This window comes from Geotrypetes seraphini, chromosome 4 (genome assembly GCF_902459505.1).
Source record: "Geotrypetes seraphini chromosome 4, aGeoSer1.1, whole genome shotgun sequence".
NCBI classification, from domain to species: domain Eukaryota; kingdom Metazoa; phylum Chordata; class Amphibia; order Gymnophiona; family Dermophiidae; genus Geotrypetes; species Geotrypetes seraphini.
Genome location: NC_047087.1, coordinates 242,549,733 through 242,566,481, shown reverse-complemented (window position 1 = coordinate 242,566,481; position 16,749 = coordinate 242,549,733). Strand labels below are relative to the sequence as shown.

The following is a 16,749-nucleotide window of genomic DNA, read 5'->3' as shown; positions in this document are numbered from 1 at the left end:
CTCCTCTTCACATAAATCTTGGACTGATGAAAAATTTTGTAAAAGTGATGAACAAGGAAGGCAAAGGTTTTCTGCATCTAAGATGTTTCCAAGAATAGATAAAGGTAGGCATTTTTGTCGGTCCACAGATCAGACACGTCATCAATGATTAGAGATTTGAAGATCTGTTAGTCAGGCCAGAGAAAATTGCCTGGAAAGCATTCAAGGATGTCGTAGAGAATTTTCTAGGCAGTTACCAAGTTTCCAAGTTTATTAAAATTTTACTACCTCACACTTTGGGAAAACCATCAGGGCAGCTTACAATCTAAAATATACTAATGTGCATACATTAGACACAATAAAATCATATTTGAAACATAACGGATGGACATGACATAAAGCACAGGGGGAGGAACTACATAATATAAAAGAAAAAGAAAGAGAGGGGGAGGGGATACATTAGTGAGCATCAAATTATATTCAACTGGTTGACAAATTTCTTAGAGCATACAAAACCATGAAGTGCAACATGCCACTGAAGATGCACTTTCTACATTCACACTTGGACTTCTTCCTTGCAAATCTTGGTGCAGTCAGTGACGAATATGGTTAAAGGTTTCACCAGGACATTGCCACTATGGAAAAAAGATATCAGGGCAACTGAAATCCATCAATGTTGGACACTACAGCGAGATGCACTGGACACTGAGTACAAATGAAAATCAGCACGGTGAACTATCACATCATTTCAGAAACTTTGTGCATTAAAATATGTTATAGTCAATTAAAGATGCCATCGTGTTTTTCAAAATTCCTACATGATATAGTCAGTGGAAAATTATATTTGTGTTTATTTTGAAGGGGTCTATCATAATCACCAGTTTGTTTTATGGAAGCAAAACCTTTGGAAAAATTTGTTGTCCAGTGATCAAGTTTTCAAGTTTTATTTAAAATTTGATTGATCACTTAACAAAATTCTAAGTGATTAATATGATTAAAAGAATATTACAATATTCAAGGGGATCCAACTGGCAGAGTTGGTTGTCCAACTTTAGCCCTCTGTACTCCCAACAAAACACCCAGACTATCTCTTCTTGCCATTTGGAAATACAGCAGTTTTAGACATCCATATTCTGTCTTTGGACATCCACACTTATTTCAGAATTGACTGTTTTAGAATTTTGTTGTACCGGCAACATTTAACAATTAGATATGAGGTTCAAAACTGAAATGAAAATACGTCTATAAACCCACCTAAATTGGTACTTGGACGATCAGAAAGACAGGTCCGTCCCAGTATTGATAATCAAATATGGTTTTAGACATATCTAAAACCAGCTTAGGCTTTTTGACTGTCACAGCACAGTGGCAGAACTGTGGTATTTGGACTCTTCAATAAGGGACTCTCAATAGATGTCCTTTTCTGAATTGCAAACCTATTACAAACTGCCTCTGCATCAACAGTATCGCTGGATACAACTAAGACACTGCCTGAAAGCTCTTTTCCTGGATATAGGACACTTAAAACATACCCCTGACTTGCCTTCACAGACATCATTAATCAATAAGAATCACAAAGGAGAAAATCTTCAACTTCCTCATTAACAAGTATGATGAGTGCTTGGCACGGTGATTTGGGAGTTTCAATAGAGGAAGAGTGTGGAAGAGGTCTGGAAAAACATGTTTAGATCTGCCCGTTTTGGCAGTGTTCTCCAATCTCTATTCTTCCTTCCACATAGAACATAATAGGAAGGGAGAGAGAAATGTACTTCAGGGAAGTTATAGAATGGAATTGGAATGAGACTCCTAGTCAAGCTTTCTAATTATCAAATGCATCATTAAAAAGAAAGCTTTTTAATTTGCTTTTAAATTTATCCAAATTGAGTTCTTCCCTTAAATAAATAGGGAGGGAATTCCATGTTTGAGGGGCTGTGACAGAAAAGATGACATACCACCGTGTGTTAATAATTTTAAGTGAGGGAATAACTAGTAAATGTTGATCATTAGACCTCAATAATCTAGTTGAGGTATAGGGAATCAGTAATTTATGAATAAAGCCGGAGTTTTGTATAGCAAAGATTTGAAAGTAAGCAGATTTAGTTTATATATTATACGGTGCATGACTGGGAGCTAGTGCACTTTCTTAAGAAGAGTCACATGATCAAATTTCTTAGCTTTCATTATAAGTTTAATTGAAGCATTTTGGATGATCTGTAGATGTCTGATTTCATTTTGGGCTATTCCCTTGAATAGGGCATTACAATAATCATTTCTGAGTGGAGTTTCTTGTGGAGTTTTTTTATGCCAATGAGAAAAAAGTTAGCAGCTTGAAATCTTCTTTGATTACTGCGTTAATGAACTATTTATTGAGGCTTTTTCTCCACTTGTTAGAATTAAATGTGGATCTCTGGGAACCCACCCACCTCTGGTGAGTAACATTTTGTGATTTTTGATACCAAAAATTGTATTCCATAAAGCCTTCAAAAGTTTTTTGTTGTTATAAATGGAGCTAAACTTTGAGGTACTGTATAAATATCCTGCTTCACATCTCTGTAATGTTTAATCATTGGTTGCTTAACTTTAAAATGAAACAGTCTGTACCAAGGCACCAATGTAATTATCTATTCATTTTTTTAGAAAGAAAATATAGCTATGAAAGAGCAGTGATGAAAGGGTTGAATGTTGGGGATCCTTACAGTTCGGTTCTCTCTAATCAGTTTCAGATTTCTTCTCTTTCCTTTTAAAAAGGTTGAAGCATTGTCTCATGATGTTCTAGGTGTTAGATTAAAATAGAAAAAAAAATCAATGGTATAAAAAATGAATGCTAGATTTAAGAGGACAAGACTTTTGTCTGTACCTTGGCTCTTATTTCATTTTTGTGCATATAATCCATGGATTGCTGGCAAAGTAGTCTCTTTTCTGTACCTCAGGAGAAAACCCAACCTACATGAATCCAAAACATATCATAGTTTATTTAAGTTTTGATTAAACGCTTATCCAAAAGTACAAAGCATTGTACAAAGTATTTAAAAATAACTGGGAGATGAACATTTTTAAAATATTGGACATACACAACTAAATAGCTGGGAGACGGACATTTTTAAATTAATTAGACATACAAGAACTAATTATTAGAAACACACGAACTAAACAAACATACTTATGACTTGAAAACAATGGGAAAAGAGGGAAGAACGACAATTTTATAGAAAGAATACATAAAAGGAAAATGCAACAGGAAAAGGCAAAAAGTTAAAAATAGCTGGAGTAGATACGTGTATAAAAATCAGTTATAAGCATCTTTAAAAAGCAAGCATTTTAGGCTGCTTTTGAATTTCTGCAAGTTCCGTTCAGCTCTAAGGTATAGAGGGAGAGAATTCCAAATTAAAGGGGTGGTGACTGAAAAAAATGAGGGTACGACGAGTACCAATTATCTTTAGGGATGGGACATTAAGGGAATGCTGTGAGGTTGATCTTAAGGTTCTGGGAGGGTCATAGGGGATCAGTAGTCTATCTATGAATGTCGGGGCATTAGTTTGCATGGTTTTAAAGGTCAAGAGGGCGATTTTATAAGTAATTCTATTTAGAACAGGAAAACAAAGGGGTGATGTGTTTTGTATAAGTTGAAGACGTTTTATATCTTTTAGACATATCCCTTCATCAAGGGCTCCTTTTACTAAGTTGCGCTAGTGTTTTTAGTGCATGCTGCCAATTAGCGCCCGCTAAACCCCACACTATGCATAAAAACTAATGCCAGCTCAGCGGTGGTGTTAGTGTCTAGCGTGCGCGGCAATTTAGTGCGCACAAAAAAAACGCTAGCAAAGCTTAGTAAAAGGAGCCCCAAGTGTCTGACAAAAATGATTACAACTTGCTCTATAGATTTTCCTAAAAAATGAAAGTTTAGATAGGGCAGTAATTTTCTATGATGTACAGATTCAAGTTTGGTTTCTTTAGATCTGTTGAGTGCTGTGTCACAAAGGACCACATTCAATCATTTCCATCTCTGGATTAGCTGCTGGTGTGCGCAGGGCAAATATAGCGAGTTCATTTTTGGCTAATTTGTGCCTATGGCCTGATTTTTGGACTTTTTTCAATTTTTTTTCACAAATTCATTTTAATTAAAAACATGTAAAAGGTTAACATGCATTACATTGATTTTGCATACATTATTTTTTAAGGCACACTACTGAATATAAAGTATACTAACACACTATCCAGTATGAGCTAAACCCTCTCCCTAAAAAGCATTTCCTTCCCTACCAGCTCAAGAAACAAGCACAGATAATCTGTTGACTGAGAGATTATTCTTTATGGATAGATGGTTTATAGCTGCAGCATAAATTAAATATACAAGGAAATTTAACAGAGGCATCAAACTCAACAGCATCTTAATTAGCTGCTATAGCTCAATTACTGGGAAATGGCCAATATCTTGGCAGAAGCACATAGCTCACATGACCAATGCTATCGTTTATGTCTCATGATAGCAACATCCTGCTCGCAGGCATAAAGCGCAAAGGCTGCCTTATTTTTCCATTGCAAATGCACTGGGACAAACAACCGTGTAAGCCTTGCTGTTGACATTGTCTGGCATTCTCCTCTTTGACTGCCATGACAAGTAACTTGTTTGTGAATTTTCACTCCTGTGTGAAAAAGCAGGACTGGACCACTCTTCAACTTCAACCAAACTGTGATGAAAATAGGTTTAGTAGGGCTACAGCACCCGACACTTGCATATTATCTTGCCACCATTCATTCCAAACGTTTCTTTTTCTACTACTACTATTACTACTACTGAGAGTAGCAAGCAACGGTCCTGGTTCTTAAAGAGCATAAGAACAAAGCTAAGTACTCTAAGCTCTATGAGGTTTAAAAGTTTACAGCACGTATGCACTTTTTGAAATGGCACCTTTAAGCCTAGTGCACTTTTGCACTAGTGTACTTTCTGTTGGTCCAGAGTCTCTCAAATGAACTGTGAGGTTTAAATAGTCTGTATTATGAATGAATTACATAGTCCCTTTAGTATCAAACAGTATTAAATAGCAGTTTTAATGAAAATTATTGAAGAAATAAAATTTATACTTAATGTTAGAAAAAAAGGTAGGGAGGATGGGTTCAAGCCAGTGATGTGAATGTGAGTAAGAGAAAAGAAATGTCTTTCTCTTTGAAAGAACCCTGAAGGGGTAAAAATCTAATACTCAATATTCTGAGGCTTGTCCCCATCTATAAACAGAGAAAAAAAAGAGAAAAGAAATTATATCCAGTGTCATTTTGGTTTATTTTAGTGGTTCTATATATTGTATTTAATTGATAGGTAACTATCAAGTTTTTTTCTACTTTTGTTTTTGTGTGCCTCATGAGAATGTCGGAGCTTGAATATTATGATGGACTCGACACGATCGTGCCACAGGAGTCTTCTTGTAAATCAAATCGTACAATATCCACAGACTATTCAACACATTCCTCTCCTTGTTGAACTAAACATATACTGCTGACTGCAGCGCAAATGAACAGCATCTGCTGCTATCCGCAGTCAGCAGTTTATGTTTAGTTCACCAAGGAGAGGAATGTGTTGAACAGTCTGTGGATATTGTACGATTTGATTTACAAGAAGACTCCTGTGGCAGGCCCTTGTGGGCCGAAACACGATCGTGTCGAGTCCATCATAATAAAAGAGACTGAAAACCAATTAGTCACCTTTGTTGTTTTGTTTGATGTTCCCTAGGGCTTCCCATTGTCTCCAATCTTATTTAACATCTACATGAGTACTTTGAAATACCATGACTTGAATATTCGGGAAACTCTATTAACTAATGCTGATAACATCTTCATATTACTTGAGGTTGACCCAGATCTTGTTAATCTAACACCCAATATTATCCATTGCATTGCTAAGCTTCGGTCCTGGGCGATGATGGCCCAGATGAAATTGAATGCCGCTAAGACCAAACTTTTATGGATCGGTCCAAAGTTAGATTCTCTTTCCTCAGCTGTGACCTTAGACTCAGAAGAATCTCTGAAAATTGAGTTTTCCTCGCTAATATTGCATATTGTTATTGATTCATCTCTTACATTTAAGGATCAACTAAATTCTCTTGTTAAAAAAGTGTTTCTTTAGTCTTCGTATCCTGAGAAGAGTGAGTGCGCTCTTTCATCAGCAACACTTCTGGTTCAGTCAATTATTTTATCAAGGTTGGATTATTGCAACTCAATGTATTTGGGTCTCTCAAAGATCAGTCTGCAGAGACTTCAATTGATATAGAGTACCGCTGCTAAGCTCATTTTTGGTAAGAGTAAATTCGATTACGTAACCCCATTGCTCAAGGAATTACATTGGCTTCCAGTGTATCTTAGAATTCAATTTAAGTGCATTTGTATTGCATTTAATATTCTCTTTGGCATTTTTATTACTTTGGTTCCTTTAGATTGGAATATACACAGATCTTATCTCGCTAGGAGTTCAGATAAATTAAAGCTTACATTTCCTTCCCTTAGAAGTAAAAATAGAACTTTCAAGAGATTCAGCCACTCTTTCATTTTCAAACTAACTGAGCTCTGGAATGATTTACCGCTTTCACTTATAAGTCTAGGCCCCTTTATTTTATTTTGGAAAGCTCTGAAAACTTTCTTGTTTACTAAACACTTTGGAAACTAAGACCCTCTTCTATCAAACTGCGATAGCAGTTTTTAGCATGGGGAGCTGCAATGAATGGCCCGCACTGCTCCCATAGGAACTCAATGAGCATCAGGAGCAGCGCGGGCCATTCAGTGCAGCTCCCTGCGCTAAAAACTACTATCGCAGTTTGATAGAAGAGGGCTTAAGCAATTTTAGATTACATTCTTCTTTTATACATTACTGTAAACCGAGTCGAGCACCTTTTTGGTTGAAGACCTGGTCTATAAAATTAAGTTTTAGTTTAGTTTAGGGCAATTTTTATAAGGATGCTGATGTCAACAAAAAGGGGCCAATCCTGACATTTTGTCAAGATTTCTTTGAGTGTGAAAGGTGTTTTAAAGCTATGAAAATTATTTTTACGCGATTTTAATGGTGTGGCATTGTGGCTGAATCCTCTAATTCTATTGGGTGATCTGCAGTTATTTTCCGATGCATTTGGTTCTGTGGGATTTAGGATTTATTTTGCAGGGTCATGGTGTGCAGAGGTTTGAGAAGAGTTGGATGAGCAATTTAGGCTCTCTGGAATTATTTCCTATTTGGATTACTTTTACAGTATGTTGTGAAGCGAAAGATTGAGGGTGGTTATTAGATTAGATAAGATGGCTATTGTTTTGCAATTAATAGGTAGATGGTGCATTGTAATTTGAGTGTTAAGAATACCCATTTTGTAATGTATGTATTTAAATGTAATGCTTTGGATGGGTTTGGAAGGCTTACCATTCAATATAAGGGGGTTATGGTAAGATGTGGACATGGACTTTTTATGTGAAGTTCACTGCAGTGCCTCCTAAGTGCCCCCACTGCTCTGCAGGGATATCTGTTTGGCCAGTCTATTAAAATGCTGGCACTTCCTGCACCTCAATGGCTTCATTTGTGAATTTTTATTTTGGATGTATTTTTTTCCCCAAAAATGGTTCAGAAAGATAGACACACTGAGGGCAAACATATCTAGGAAATGGTCATTTTTGGAAAAAAAGATAGACCTTTTCCTGATTTGAAAATGATCATGTTTACCAAAGAATTTTTGGATGTTTTCCACAAAATATGTTTGGGGTGGGACTAGGGAGGGCCCAAAATTCCGATGTCCAATAGGGATAATTGAAGGTGAAGAAATATCAAATTCTAAAAAGGAGGACATTTTTATCTAGACCAGTGATTCCCAACCCTGTCCTGGAGGAACACCAGGCCAATCGGGTTTTCAGGCTAGCCCTAATGAATATGCATGAGAGAGATTTGCATATGATGGAAGTGATAGGCATGCAAATTTGCTTCATGCATATTCATTAGGGCTAGCCTGAAAACCCAATTGGCCTGGTGTTCCTCCAGGACAGGGTTGGGAACCACTGATCTAGACCTATTTCAGTCATGTCCAGGGTATGGATGGAGTTGGGCCAGAAGAAGGCTACTAAAATGTGTGTGGACTTCGTGATAAGGCGTATGGGGACAGACTTAAGGATCTCAGTCTGTATACTTTGGAGGAAAGGTGGGAGAGGGGAGATATGATAGAGTCGTTTAAATACCTACGTAATATAAATGCGCATGAGTCGAATCTCTTTCATTTGAAGGGAAACTCTACAGTGAGAGGGCATAAGATGAAGTTAAGAGGTGATAGACTCTGGAGTAATCTGAGGAAATACTTTTTTACGGAAAGGGTGGTAGATGCATGGAACAGTCTCCTAGAAGAGGTGGTGGAAACAGAGACTGTGTCTGAATTCAAGAGGGCCTGGGATAGGCACGTGGGATCTCTCAGAGAGAGAAAGAGATAATGGTTACTGTGGATGGGAAGACTAGATGGGCTTTATCTGCCATTATGTTTCCATGTTTCTATACAAAAATGCTCTAATAGAGCAGCTGACCACTGGAGGGATTAAGGAATGACCCCTCATGAATCACCCAATGGTTGCTATCTCCCTATCTCTCCCCTGAAAGTGAAACCCAAAGGAATACCAGGAGTTTTGATAGCATCAGGTATTATGGGCATTCTAAAGGAAACAGAAAACACATATGAAGAGTAGCTAGTGGTCAGTACAGTGGACTGTAAATTAAAAGACCCAAGTTCAAATCCTACTTCAGCATTCTTTTTTTTTTAACTTCTGAGCACTCCAGAAACACAGATGTACCTATTGTATCTAAATATTTATGACACCTGCAAACTTGAAGGCTGTTGAAGTGGTGTATCTCCAAGTACAGTATTTCCCTGTCTTTGGAGGACTCACCATTTAAAATAACAGAGTTGTAGAGGGATTTGAACCCAGGTGCCCTGGTTTACAGTCCATGCTCTGACCAGTAGGCTGTCCTTCTGTTCTGCAAGAACATCTGTGTAGCCATTTTTGGAAAAAATGCTGCCAGACAGATGTCCTTGTGCCTGTTTTTTGGTATTCATAATCTATATGTTTCAGTTTTTGAAATTGCAAGTCATGTTGGGCCTTCGCACATATTTGAACAGGAAACCCCGACATATTTCCTGTTCAGCAATGGCTGTGAAAAGGACTTTTTTTCTGGATGTTATGAGCAGTAAGTCCCAATTCTGAGTTAGACATTCTTTCAAAACATCTTCTTCATGTTACTATGTTTTTCTTTTTCTATTACTGTTGTGGTATATAAAGATATAAGGCTTACCTCATTTTCCTTATCTTTTCATCTATTTTTTTAGTAAATGACAGTTAAATACATCAAAATGCATTATGAAGAATGTATACAAAGCCAGTAGCATAGTAAGGGGGTGGCAGAGGGGCGCCGGTACCTCTCCATCCCTTTGCCACAATTGCACCCTCCTTTCCTCTTCCCCACCCCTATTTCCACCCCCACCTTTTTAAATCTTTGATAGAATGAACAACTTTTCCAGCCTGCTGCTTGCACCGGCCTGGCTCCCCTCTGAAATCACTTCCGGGTCATGGGGCCAGGAAGCAATGTCAGAGGGAAAGCCAACGCCAGCATGAGCAGCAATCTGGAGAAGCTGCTTGCGCAGATGACAATTTAAAGAGTTACGGGGAAAGGGAGGGCACGGGTATGTGTGTGTACCACTGACCCGGGCACCTCCTACCCTTGCTACACCTCTGTAAAAAGCAAATAATTTTAAGTGCAAAGGAAGTTCTAAAACAAAGAAGTCATAATAAGAGGACTCAGTTACTAAAAACATTAATATGGGGCTCTTTTTAAAATTAATTAATCATTAGCAGCTTTTTGTATATGCCATAGTTCATTTCACCTTTTACAGAAACCCGATTTCTTATTATGGGTGCTGAATTTTATTGCCGTGTCCTCCATGGCAGCTGTGCAGTTTGGGCTCATAAATATGTAAATGTTCCCAGGATGATGTTTGCGCTAGCAGGATTACAACTGCAGAGACTTAAGTAGATAATGATGTTTCTGCTCCTGCTGTCATAACAAATGTCAGCAAACCGCATTACAAAGTCTCCCCCAAATATCTATCTGTTTGTCTGTCTATTTATCTTTACAATGTTAGTGGTATAGCAGGTGACTTACATTAAATTTTAAAGCACTGCTTCCAGTTAATAGGTATTTAGTATATTTCAAAGAAAATCTAATTCACAGTACCAAAGTAAAAATTATTTCCTGACATAAATTATTCAGAAACTTGACTTTTTGCCAAAGATAATGGAGGATAAAAACAGATGAAGAATTTCTACCACTGAAGCTATAAATGTATATAGTGTTATTGTCACCCTAAATGAGTGACCTGTATTCAGAAATTTTACTGTTTTACCCATACTATGAGCTGCCTTTTATTATTGCAATTCAAAACTTTAATCATACATACAACTGCTACGTGAAGCAGAACTTCCTGGCATTTGTCCTGGGCTTGTCCCCCCTCAGCTTCAGTCCATGACCTCTTGTCCTGGTCACATTTGAGTTATTTACGATATCAAATATGACCAGGACAAGAGGTCATGGACTGAAGCTGAGGGGGGACAAGCCCCAGATAAATGCCAGGAAGTTCTGCTTCACGCAGCGAGTGGTGGACACCTGGAACGCTCTCCCGGTGGAGGTTACTGTGGAACCCACCGTTCTAAGATTTAAGGGCAAGTTAGATGCACATCTCCTCGAAAGATGCATAGAAGGATATGGGTGACTAAGTTTTCGCCAAGTTACACCTGGCTGGGCCTCCGTGTGAGCGGATCGCCGGACTTGATGGACCTAAGGTCTGATCCGGAGATGGCAGTTCTTATGTACACATTTCAGAACAGCAGCCACAATAGGCACTTGGGTCCATATTCTGTACATGGCGCCGTAAGCTTGGTGCCAGTAGGCGCTTACATTGTACCTGCTGATGCCTAACTTAATTGCTTTAATTGGCATTAATTGGCAAAGTAATTCACCAAACCACAAAAAAAAAATGAATTAATTAAAATCTCATTAAAGTAGGCGCCGGGAGGTTAGGGGCGGAGATGACCTTACGTGCCACTCCCAAATTCTCCCAAAAACTTAGGCGCGGGTAATATAAGCCTTTAAAACCCTGGCCTACATTACGGCCCCTAAGTTTTTTCTTAGGCGCCAGTAGCCGTGATTCTACTAACGGCCCTTAAGCATGACTGACATGCGGCTGGTGCCATTTTTCTAGGCGCCAGTCGATTTAGGTGCCGTTAACAGAATCCGGACCTTAGGAAGCAATTCTGTAACTGGGTGCTTCCAATTAGACACTCGAAGAGCACAAGTTAGGAGCCTATTCTATAACAGAAGGTAGGTGCCTACTTTCAATTATAGAATACTAGTGTAACCAGTGCTTAACATTTACATGCTTCTACTTACACTAGGCATAGAGCTGATGTAAGTATGCGTGCCTATGTGCAGCAGGTGTGTGAGTAATTTAGGCTCAAATTCTGTATATGGCATCCTAAGTTGCATACACAAATTGGTGCATATAGCAGATTTGTGGGCAACTTGTTTCACAAACCAATCTGCGCCAATAATTGGCATTAAACAACAAATAATTGTTGCAGTGTGGCACTAATTAGAAATTATATATGCAAAACTTTAGAGGCATATTCTGTACAATAGTGCATGAATCTCCAATGAGTGGCCAGGGGTGGAGCATGGATGGAACATTGGCATCCCTAAAAGTGCACTGTTATAGAATATGAATCTTTAAACAGCGTTTAATCCAAGAGAAAGAATAACAAAATAGGTAACTAATAGAAAAATACTTCCCCCTCCTCTTCTCAACCCTCCTACCTCCCCCTCCCTCTCCTCCTTCTGTCTTCCCCCCTTCTCCTAATCCTTCCTCTCTTGATGACGCCTTGAGCCTGAATAGGTATGTGTGACGCACAAATAACAGATTAGGTGCAAAATTGCATAGATCATAAAAATTATGTTTAAATATATATATAAAGGTCCTCAGTATTCACTAATCTCAAATCAGGACAAGCCTGCAATATTTTCCTGATTTGAGAGTAGTGAATACTGAGGACCTTTATATATATATTTACACATAATTTTTGTGATCTATGCAATTTTGCACCTTGACTCCCCAGTAGCAATAATATAATATAGAAAGTATTTTTCTATTAGTTAATAGAATATGAATCAGCACACAATTTAGGTACAGGTATTTAGGCCTGATTTTCCTTAGCTTAAATGCTATGCCATGTAAGGCCACTAACCACGATTCTATATATAGCAGATGCCGTTTATAGAATCACAAGTGATATACAATAAAACCTTGGTTTGCACACATAATTCGTTCCAGAAGCATACTTGTAATCCAAAGCACTCGTATATCTAATCTAATCTAATCTTTGGTTTATATACCGGGTCATCTCCCAGTGGAGCTCAACTCGGTTCACATATAATTAAGACTAGAGTACATAGCAGAAAACATAGGAGAAGGAATAACTAATTAAAAACTAAAGTACATAAGAAAAATAACTATTATCATTTCATTGAGGCTGTAGTTAAACCATTTAAAAATTGCGAGAACAACAAAGCGAATTTCCCCATAGGAAATAATGGAAACTTGGACGATTCGTTCCCCAATCCAAAAACTTTAATACAAAATACAGTATATATTTATCCTGTTATGGTTTACCTTTTCTAACAATGCTGCATGGTAGATATTTATTTTGATTCTGGACCATCCTTTTTCCTTTTACAATGCTACAGGGTCAAAACTAGTTGGGACTTTTATAATAAAGATCATTTACACAGATGGAAGTTTGCCGGTTCGTTTGACATCTCATCTGTCTCTCTTTCGTACATTTAAATTTAGGTGCAGCCATTTGCACCAGGGAAACCGTGGTGCAAATGCCTGTACCTAAATTTATAACAATCTATGGCAACAGTGTATGCTCTTCCAGTCACCGCATGTTCAGTATAATAATCAAATATAGTCGGGGCTGGATAAATTCCTCTTATATCCTCAATGCTCCTTGATTTTATAGGAAGCCTCAGCCCCACCACTCCACCGCTGTATTATCTTATAACCGCGGGAAGAATTATGTGGTGCCTCATCATTGGCTGTCCCTTCAAGTATTTATAACGTGTCGTTGTGCCAGTTTTGATCCCATACGAAATAAATACAGGATAAATATCTTGTCTATATATATATATATATATATAAATGTAAAGTACTTAAATACTTAGCTCCATATCAGCCAAAAACCTGGGAGTCTGACCCAACATGTTTCGCTCACAAAGAGCTGTATCAAGGGTCTCCCTAAACAATAAACAAGTGTAAAGAGAAGAAAGTTGTAAACACAAACATTTCTGTCCAACTAACCCCCCTATATGCAAACTCAACCTCTATTATCTCATATCTCAGACTCACCGAGGTTGCTGCCGTCATCCGACTCCACTTTTCTTCAGTTGTAAGAGAAAGATGGCGGCGGCCTTCTTGCCCGGATTTAAATACCTCCCACCAACTTAATGAACATACACGCCCCCTGGGTCCCATTCGCTCGAAAATCAGCCAATCACAGTCGTCCATTCGATCTCACAGTTCAAGCCCCTAGGTTCTACTGTATCAAGGGTAAAAATATAGCGTTGTTCAATATTTTTACCCTTGGTACAGTAGAACCTAGGGGCTTGAACTGTGAGATCGAATGGACGACTGTGATTGGCTGATTTTCGAGCGAATGGGACCCAGGGGGCGTGTATGTTCATTAAGTTGGTGGGAGGTATTTAAATCCGGGGAAGAAGGCCACCGCCATCTTTCTCTTACAACTGAAGATAAGTGGAGTCGGATGACGGCAGCAACCTCGGTGAGTCTGAGATATGAGATAATAAGTGTTGAGTTTGCATATAGGGGGGTTAGTTGGACAGAAATGTTTGTGTTTACAACTTTCTTCTCTTTACACTTGTTTATTGTTTAGGGAGACCCTTGATATAGCTCTTTGTAAGCGAAACATGTCGGGTCAGACTCCCAGGTTTTTGGCTGATATGGAGCTAAGTATTTAAGTACTTTACATTTATATATATATATATATATATATATATATATATATATATATATATATATACAGACAAGATATTTATCCTGTATTTATTTCGTATGGGATCAAAACTGGCACAACGACACGTTATAAATACTTGAAGGGACAGCCAATGATGAGGCACCACATAATTCTTCCCGCGGTTATAAGATAATACAGCGGTGGAGTGGTGGGGCTGAGGCTTCCTATAAAATCAAGGAGCATTGAGGATATAAGAGGAATTTATCCAGCCCCGACTATATTTGATTATTATACTGTACCTAAATTTAGACATGGATGCCCTTATTCCATAATTACAGATGTAACAAAGTATCACCCCTGATCTATCCATGACTTGTCCATTTCCACATCCCCTTTCTTGACTTGCACCTAAATTTATGCATGTAAATTGTAATTGATTTTAATTAGCACCAATAATTGCTTGATAAAAAGTAAATTATTGGCCCTAATTGGCTTGTTCAATTAAATTGTGTGTACAGTTTGGGTACATGACCCAAATTGCATGTGCAATTTGTAGTGCTTTTTATAGAATTCAGGGGTTAGAGTGTGCTATGGATTTTGAATTGTAGATTTTAGGTGGGCAGTTATTAGCGTGGGCTACTGTAAAGTTAGGTTATTTTACCCCTAAGTGGTTTATTTTAGCACAGGCCTCATTGCATAAAATGGGACCCTGTGGTATAATACCCAACTTAACAGTAGTTCATGTTTATAATAGCTCCCATTAAGACTTACCTTTTGCCAAAACTGTGCTCAAGGCAAGTAACAATTAGGTATCCCCATGATTTCCTTGCCAAAATTGGCTTATAGTCTAAGTTGTACTTGTAATAACAGAAGGTTAAATGACTTGCTCAAGATTGCAAGACATATCAGAGGGAAATGCCTGGCTTCTCTGCTTTTTAGGTTGCAACACAAATGCTCCTCCACAATACTGAAACTTGCAATATTTCTTTAAACATATAAAACTCATCTCGTCAAAATGGTATTCCAGGAGAAGATCCAGCAAAGCACTAAAGCAATTATATGACTCACTTCAATTACTCATCAATCATTCTATATACTCACTATTTGTGTAAATTTCTCAACATTTTAGCCAATTAAGTATATCCTGTTTCCTTTAACTAATATGAGCCATATTAAATAAATCTATATTTTTATATTAGCATTTTCATGCTACGGTTTATGGAAAGCTATTTCCTAGTATTTGATATTTATAGTAAACTAGTCTTTAAGCCCGTTACATTAACGGGTGCTAGAGTAGATGTCTGTCTGGGTATTTATTTCTTTGTCTTTCTCTCCTTGCATGCTGCCTGTCTGTGAATCTCCCTGTGTCCTTAGTGCCCTCAGTGCCTCCTTCCTATGTCCTTAGTGCCCCTTCCTATGTCCATAGTACCCCCAGTGCCCCTTTCTATGTCCTTAGTGCTCCCAGTGCCTCCTTCCTCCCCTCACCCCCCTCCGATGCCAGCCTGCCTGCCTCACATCCCCCTTCCATTGCCCCCCCCCGATGGCAGCCTGCCTGCCTCCCATCCCCCGAGCAGCATATTTCCATGGAAACCACCCCACCGCCCCGATGCCAGCCTGCCTGCCACTGAAACCCCCCCACCCCCCTCCGATGCCAGCCTGCCTCCCATTCCCCTTCCTTTGAACCCCCCATGCCAGCCTGCCTGCCTCCCATCCCCCTGAGCAGCATGTTTCCATGGAAACAACCCCACCCCCCCAATGCCAGCCTGCCTGCCTTCCATTGAAACCCCCCCACCCCCTCCGTTGCCTGCATCCTCCTTCCATTGAAACCCCCCCCCATGCCAGTCTGCCTGCCTGCTTGCAGCATGTTTCCATGAACCCCCCCCCCCACCCCCCTCCGATGCAAACAACCGTGCTTTATTGTTCAGGTCAGTACTATAAACTACGATTTGTTTTAGCACACAGCCTCTAGAGTATCAGGAGAACCACAAACACAGACTAAGATCTGGGCTTATGTGTTTTAGGCAGAGTTTTTATTGTAGACTCTGTCATTGGAGGAGGGGGATTGCAACTTCACATACACGCATAGCTGGGCTCAAAGAAAACAGTTATTTTGCTTTTACCTCTCTCCCTCTGTGAAATCAACGTATCTTCTAGTTTTCTACGTTTCTGCACAAACAAAGCAGAACTTTCCTCCCTTAAAAACGAAACCCTCCTCTAATTCTTTTCCATTCCTCTGGCAACTCCCTGCATCAATCCCCCAGGTGTCCTTCAATCAGGAAATAACACCCCATTGGTCCTGGGGCAGGAAGTAAATTTGCATCAAAATTGCAGCCTGCTCTCCTTTTTTCCTCGCAGGTTCAAATTTAGATAACTTTGTTGGCAAGACAATTTCACAAAGTTTTGCTGGATTTATACTGAGCTTTTCCTGCTCATCGTGAGAGGTCTGTGATTCTCTCTGTTAGTTTTCCAATTCTTCAAAGACAGCTTCAGTTCACATTAACCCTATTGCTACTGAAAATGAATTAAACCCACATTAGGAATTGCAGAGGACTGAAGAATTTGAACTTTTACCTACATTTTTTAAATGCTAGTAAAAGGAGCAAGCAAATTTGTAGAAGACCCGAAGCGCTAAGAGGAGCGGCAGCAGGAGGGAGGAGTCGTTGGCGCAGGCGCCCTGAGGACTGA

General features: G+C 38.9%; 1 long non-coding RNA gene across 1 annotated transcript; it reads right to left on the bottom strand.

Annotated features, from left to right (window-relative positions):
* Window positions 1-2,665: 2,665 nt before the first annotated feature.
* On the bottom strand, window positions 2,666-16,669 carry LOC117358806. The gene is made up of 3 exons (XR_004539096.1): window positions 16,185-16,669; window positions 2,837-2,922; window positions 2,666-2,751 (listed from the first exon to the last, which is right to left on the bottom strand). It is a non-coding gene; the product is annotated as an uncharacterized LOC117358806 (long non-coding RNA).
* Window positions 16,670-16,749: the final 80 nt, after the last annotated feature.